The sequence below is a fragment of the Meleagris gallopavo genome, chromosome 14 (assembly GCF_000146605.3).
Source record: "Meleagris gallopavo isolate NT-WF06-2002-E0010 breed Aviagen turkey brand Nicholas breeding stock chromosome 14, Turkey_5.1, whole genome shotgun sequence".
Taxonomy (NCBI): Eukaryota; Metazoa; Chordata; class Aves; order Galliformes; family Phasianidae; genus Meleagris; species Meleagris gallopavo.
Window position 1 is genome coordinate 3,626,656 of NC_015024.2, and position 7,644 is coordinate 3,634,299.

General features: G+C 40.3%; 1 long non-coding RNA gene across 1 annotated transcript in view; it reads right to left on the reverse strand.

Moving 5' to 3' along the window:
* Positions 1 to 4,943, reverse strand: part of LOC109369902 — a 24,897-nt gene extending 19,954 nt beyond the window's left edge. The window contains exons 1-2 of the long non-coding RNA XR_002119548.1: positions 4,885 to 4,943; positions 1,550 to 1,606 (exon numbers count right to left, since the gene is read on the reverse strand). This is a non-coding gene — a long non-coding RNA (uncharacterized LOC109369902). The remainder of the gene's footprint in view (positions 1 to 1,549; positions 1,607 to 4,884) is intronic.
* Between the last annotated feature and the right edge of the window lie 2,701 nt (positions 4,944 to 7,644).

Consider the following 7,644-nt stretch of genomic DNA (forward strand, 5'->3'; position numbering starts at 1 on the left):
TTTTTAATAACAGCACATCAGAACTGCAAACTTATCCTTGCAGCACATAACAGAAATCAGAGGAAGAAAAAAAGAACATGGATGCAAAAGAGTCAAACGGGGGGGTTCGAACTAGATACTCTTTGCGGTCCCTTCCAACCCAGCCATTCTAAAACATTCTAAACATTCTGAAACATTCTAAAAAAAAAAAGAAAAGAAGTCCCTGGTGTACATCTCTTCTATGTAAAATACTGTGTACTGAATTTGGTGAAGAAAGAAAATAGTTATGACAGAGCAGCATAGTGATCTTCACTATGACAGGAATTCCTATGCTTTATATCTGCAATCTATGTGGAATCAGAAAGAATGCAGAACAGATTTTTACTGTAGTAAGACAATAGAATGCAGGAGTGGACAGTCAGAGGAATTGATTGTGAATCTGGTAGTATTCTTCTTCCCTGTGAGTTTTAAAACTATCCTCAGCTATTCAGAAAAAAAGTGAATTCTAACAATTTTTGGCAAGGTGAAGTATCAGATGTGCATTTTTATATAGCATCTGCAACATCAACTCTTGGCATGTATTCATTTCTCTTTAAGCATGCACTGAAGGCAAACAATTCTCCCCATCTGTGACTTAACAGCAAGGAACTCTTTCTACTACATTTTCATTAAGAACTTTGACACAGCAAGGCTTAATACTACTCTGCCTTCTGTTTACTCAACTGACCATTTACATCTTAGGAGTAGATATTGTTTATTCCTCTTTCTGGTCCTTAACAAAGAAAATGCCCAATCTGTCTTGTTTTCCAGAAGATGTCCCATGGGTATAGTAAAGGTCAGGGCTGTACTTCAGGCCTCACTCAGGGTGAAAAGCAAAGAAGAGCCATTAACACAAATGTACTTGCTAGTCTGTAAAGTGTGATTTCATGCTAAGTTTGCACGGATCACATGGTGGTACATCACTGTACAGAGTAAAATTGGCTTTGTTTCTTGCATTAAAGATGCAAGACTTCGTGGAATGGCCAAGCAATAGAGGGAGCCTAAAACAGTGTATTGCAGTGGTCCTGATAGCTTAAGTTCTTGTTCTACCTCAGACTTAATGCTCTAATTGTCCCAGAGCCCTTTCTGTTGCAGCCAATTTGAATATCCAAAAGACATTTTCTTGAAATAAGCAAGGAATTTTACAACATCAAAGTTTCAGAAGAAAATCTGATTGATTTCTTGTTAGTATGTGAATGAAAGGGAATAAAAAGCACCTTAAATCCTTATTATTTTTCTTGTTGATTTTTTTTTTTTGGTTGCTGTTGCCAAAGCTATTAATAAAGAAAAGTTCATAAGAATTAAGGTGACGTGAAATGAGAATTAAGTGTCACTGTCAGAAATTAAGTATTTCATTGAAGCCTTCAACTCTACTTGGTTTCAAGGTCTCTGCTTTGTTTAGCTGGGAGCTCAGTTTGATGGAAGATACAGAACCACACAGCTATACTTCAAATGGGGATGGCAAAATATAAAACATCAAGAGACAAAAAAGTAATTATCAAATATTCTGCAAACAGCAAAGGAAACTTACCATAGTTTGATATACCAAATGGAGCCTAGTAGGGAAATGCTTTAAAATTCCATATTCCTGTAAAATTGGAGTACTATTAATATTTTGAATTTCTTTTCTCAAAAAGAACCATGAAATTTTGGCAGTTGTTGAAACCGGATGTTTAACTAAAAAGGTTAGAGATTTCTAATCCATTTGTTTTAATTCCAGTGCAGCTAATTTGCCTTTTTGCCAGTATCCTAGCAACCATTTTTCCCCCTTCTCCAGTACCGTAAAGGTTAGGTAAGGATTCTAGAAAGATTGGCCTAAAATATAAAACAAACTGACAGAAGAACATTTCTTAAAGGCACAACTTGCTCTAATAATATTCTGACAATTCTAACATGTGTTAAAAGCATGGAGGCAAGAACAAGAGAAACAATCCCAAAATAACTTTTAACAGTTTGAAAGGCTATGCAATATTTGACTGAATAAGGGCAGAAGCGTCACAAAGGGCTACTTGAGACCTGGAGAACATTCCCTGCACAGGCTCGAGGACAAGCCCTTTAGAGCAGTATTTGTTCAAAAAAAATTTCAAGCAAAAAAAAGTTGCGATGTATTCAGAAGCAAAGTTTGTTCTGCTATAGCAAAATATCTGCAGCCAAAGTGGGGTACAAACAAATTCTTTGTTGTTTTGGAGCTGATTGCTTGGGGAGTTCCAGTCAGATTGACATCAATAACACATCATTTAGATGACATTAACAAACACTGCTTCCTCACTTCTGCCTGTGTAGGCACCACAACTCTGTCAGTTTAATTCAGATTTCACCAGTGTCACCTGAAGCCTGGAGTATATTGTACCAGACATGCTACAGTTACCTGTGTCAACTGAAACGCTCACTTCTGACCAGCGACAAGGCTAATAGTTTCTCAATTTGGAGGTTATATTTAGAGATGTATGAATTTTTAACTACTTAAGCAAATTTATGGAAGGTCTTGGGTATGTCCACATGGGATACAGATGGGACAGGCTAGAATGAGTGCAGGGAGCTGTGTAATTGTGTTAGTTATGCAATTATCTGTGTTTCTGCTATGGGATTTCTTTAATTAGAGATATTGTTGAGCTGTAAGATACACTCAACACGGATGCATACCCAAGAATAGCTTTTTCAAGTATTTATGCTTTTTGCTTGTTTTAAGTCTTCTTCTAGTCTCCCATTCTCCATTCTAACTTCATTTTATTCCTACATCTCTGTAAGTAAATGTTTGTTTTGGAACTAATTTTCTAAATACGCTAGGGCTGGAATTAAAATTCAGCATAACTTATTTCAAGTGTTACAAAGTGATTATGTTACTTAATAGTTACACTTCTTTTACAAAGGCTCTAATATGAAAATTGAACATTCCCGATTACTTCCCTGGTTTGCACAACAACATAAAACCTCTTCAGTTCTTGAGATTTTAAACTTACTCATGGAAAAAAACATTTCTTGATCAGTGCATTTCAGGAGACTTGCAGTGCTCTCATAGACAGTTATTACTCGATCCGACTAATGCCAGCACCGGGACTGCACGACTTTTGAGGGAAAAAACCCACAACGAGCGTTTACGGGAAGAATCCACCAGAGGGAGCCGACATTGCTGGACGTACAGAGCCTTCGTGTGCGCGCACACACAGCAGTCTGTTCTGCCATAAGATAGAGCACGAGTTCTGCTAAACGCGCTTCCCGTACTAACAGCCTTTCTATGTTACAAGTTTGCAGACTGTGACAACTTCATCAACGCCCAATTTTTGTTAGTAAATAATTTACTAGCTGTTCCTAATTCAGACATTTACCCTTCTGGGCTGGTAAGCGAAATACCAACATGAAGAATCAGATACATGCTGCTGTTCCTCCAGAAATCAAACCTCTAACTCTTCCCACAGTGCTGCTTTTCCACCTCTCACCAAGAGTCAGGAAGTAGCGTGAAAAACCACCTGGGAAAGACCACCACTTCCAAAAACAAATTGGGAAAGCTGGTAACATGCTTTTTCTTAGCACCCTTTGGTAAAGGATAAAGTACACATGGGAGAGCCCTGATGTAGCCACAGCACAGGCTATGAGAGGGCTTCCATCCCCTCCACGTGCAGCCTGGCAGCTGGTAACAGGGTTGTTCACTGAAGGGAGATCACAGAATCACAGAATGGCAAGGGTTGGAAGGGACCTCAAGGATCATGAATCTCCAACCCCCCTGCCACATGCAGGGCCACCAATCTCCCCATTTAATACTAGACCAGGCTGCCCAGGGCCCCATCCAATCTAGGGGACAGGGCATCCACAACCTCTCTGGGCAGCTTGGTCCAAGCATGCACACACCAGGGAACCCCAGCAGAGGAGTCAACAGCAGCCATATGCCACATTCAGCAAGGAACTGCCCCTAGTCTGCTTGCTGTGATGGCTCAAATGCCACGCATTAATTCCTGCCTGGCTGAACCTGCATGGAGATGATAATGCCTGGGATGGGTTGAGTTGTACATTTGATTTTCCCACACCTTTTTCTTTTTTCCTGAAGAAAAATGTGTGGGTTTTTTATAGATGCAACAGCCTGTCTGGGCTGTGAGGGAAAGAGTAGCAGGAATCATACTTCTCATACAGAGAAGTAAATACAGGTTGTATTTAATAAAGATCACAGCAGAAGAGGTTGAACTCAAGACTTCTCACATATTTCATCCACGACCTTCTTTTTACCTACCATACAGCTGCTGTGCAGCAAACTTAATATCAAACGTATAGAAAAAAAACTCAACCGTTAAAGTTTGCAAGTTGTTGATTTGGGAGAATTAAAAACAAAACCAAGAACCCCTCCTTCCCCCAATTCCTCAGGTTAATTGGTGTAATTCCAAAATCTTGATAACAGAGCACCTGAGGGGCCATGGAATGAAAGCTGATGGCCATCTCTTTGTTATCCTAAATGCACAACACGTGTCCTCAAAGAGCAGGGAAGTGTGAGGATAAAACCCAGAGCTGCTGCCTTTGTTCCCTCCTGGTCCTCCAAGCTGCCTCGGGAGAGGAGTGGGTTTGCAGACAACCAGCACCAAAAAGAAACGACTGAAGGGATTAATAGAGAAAGTTATACCACAAAGATAAGGCTTCAGAGTGTATACTGGGCACAAAGAGTCGTTCTGCTCAGCAAACCTGCGTCCAGGACCCTTCCAGCAAAAACGTTACAGCCAACAGAGCAGCAGGAAGGTCTTCCCCCCTGCAGCCGGGAAGCTCAAGTAAGTGCTTTCCTTGGTATGCCTTCAATATAACCACCCTTTTTTCATTTATTACCTCACACAACACAACCCTGAGCAATAATTTTCTCGGAATTTGCACTTTCTCCACGTTTCTCACCTCGGTTTCCCAGCAGCGGCTCCGGAGCACCAAACAGTGCGTACTACGGAAGGTTCCAGGCGCTTCTCTGTGGGCGGGCGCTGTGCTGTGAGGGGCTGCACCTTCCCACAGCGAACATGAACTCTGTTGGGTCGGGTTTTAGTTCCTGGGCTGCAGATGGCAGCCGTCCTCGCTTTGCAGTGGGACTGCGGTCACGTTTTACCTCAGAAGAACAACTCGGTTGAGGGGTGTGGGGAGGAAAGCGCACAAAAAGAGATGTAAGTGGTGAAAGGTCTTCTGTTTCTCTGCACATTTCTGTGTATGGCAAGCGGCTGTTCAGGCACGTTCATCTTGATCAGAAAATATAACTCGTATGGGTTGTGTAAGTCATTTTTTGCCCTAATTCAGCTTAATAAAGGCAAGTGGACGTCCATGGTGGTTATGTCAGTAGAACAGAGGAGGCAAATCAGGTCAGCTGATCCAAAGAGGAGGACTAGGACCTGCAGTGCTTAATTTGGGCATTTTGATTGGTATTCTGCGTGCAGCTTTGCAAAATAAAGGGAAGAATGGGTGACACTTAATTATCAGTACTTACTGCTACATAATAGCTTCTGCTTGTGTTTGATTATAGTTATCATGTAATTCATCAAAATCCAAGCAAGTATCCTAGTCTGGTAGATAACAATGGCTTCTCACTGCAGCATTAAAACTGAAAGTGCTGAATCTCCTCGGCTGTTGTCCCATGCAGATGTCAAAGAAAGGACTGAGGGCTTTGTGCTACTGAATATGGGGTAAAATTGCTTCTTTTAGGGAGACCCTTTGAGGTTTTACTACATGTATGAATAATGCTAACAGATAACTATTACAGTGCTTTTAACTAATACTTGAACTCCTCACTAAATATGAAGTTCTAAGCATGTTAGCTGGAATTCTCTTGCTGTGGCAAGCACTACCAAGGCCTGCCTATATATATAAAATAAAATATATAAATATATATATTTCTGTGTGTATGTGAAAGATCTTTTAATCATTGTAATGTTTTTAGAATTTGAGATTATCTGATCTCTTAATGCACAATACCTCTGACAAGTGGTTTAGCCTGGTATGAAATGGGAGATGGTTCTCTTCAGAAAGGCTCTGTGGCCATTAATTGAGATCTAAACATCAGATGTGAGACATAACCTAATGGTATTTGGATGTATAGGGCTATGATTGTTCATTTTAAGGTTCTTTAATGTGCTGGAAACTGTGCTGTATGTAAACAGCCAACATAGAGCCAGAGGTGAGCGGAGGAACTATCAGCACATGAAGTGAGCTATCCTCATTTGGAGGGCAGTAAGGAAATTACTTTTTATTGCTCATTGGTACACTTGTCTTGCAAGCAGCACGCTACAGATAGTGGCAGAAGAGCAGTGATTCAGCAAATGCTGCTGACAGGCGTTATGATTTTGGTTGGTTTTGTATGGCTTCCAAAGAAAAGCAGGTTTGTACAGTCATGTTAGATATATCTGCCTGCCAATCATTTTGTCGATAGGTTTAAACGCATTTAGTAAATTTCAAGCAAGTTTAACCTTGAGGTGAGAAGCTAAAATGTTATATTTTTGTGAGTTTTGTGACAACAAATGGAGAAGTAAAGGATAGGATGTAATACATAGAGCTATACACTTTGTGTGTAATTTTAAATAGCTCAAAGATGGCTCTGAATCTCTGAGGTAAATGAGGGGATAGGAGATCCTGTCTGCCAATATTTAAACAACAAAACCTGCTAGTGCTGAAGCTGTAGGAAGTAATTAAACATATAACCGTCTCAATCAGAGACAAAAATTAATAGACTTGTTAATTAAGTGCATAATAAACCAGAATACTTGTTATGGGAGGGTGGCCAATAATGTTGTTATTTAATATGGTTTTATGGAGTGGATAAGGTGATAACTAGACTCCCATCCTGTGCTTCATATACTAAAGCCGAAGATGCTGAAACAATAGGACTTGAAGGCTTGAAAATAGGAATGGTTGTTTTTGATTTAGAATGACATCGTTCCTCTGCTTCTATCCTAATCCTCCTTATATAGCTTTTGCAATTTAATGTAACAGTTTTTTTGTTAACTCTCCTTGGAGATGTTTAAAAGACATACATCTGGACAATCTGCTCCCTAGGTGGCCCTGTTTGAGTTGGAGGGCATGAGAGGGAGAGTGACTGAGATGACTTCCAGAGGTCCCTTCCAAACTCGACCATTCTGTGATGTGATATGATGTGAATTATTTCTCCACATGGTTGCCCTAGAAGTTATATCAGCATTATTTTCATAAGTAAGCAGTTCAAAGTATCTGACCTAAAACTACTAGTATGGGTAGAACAGACAGCTGAACAATTCTTCTTCACTTTTTTTACTGCTGTGGTTAATATTGCTTGGTATCAATATTTTATACTAAATGAGCTTCCTGCTTTTCATATTGCAACAAAATGATACAACTTTAATGTGCTTGTTTGCAGTTCAGACACAGCAGCACAGAATGTGTGCTCGGATAGCCTCATCCACTACTCTCTAGGTAGTGAGATTGAGATGATTCTCCCCAAAAACAACTATGCGCCCCATGTCTGGGGCTGTGCAGCAAATCCTTTGGGAGGCACAGAGGGAAAAGGCTTGCTCCAAACAGGACTTAAATGTAAAGGAAAATGTCAAGGACAAGGGAGGGAAATAACTTTCTGAAAGTCCCAGAGGAGGTTTATGTGTGTATCTACACCAGCAATTTATTTTGTTTGGGGCTGATATGGAACAT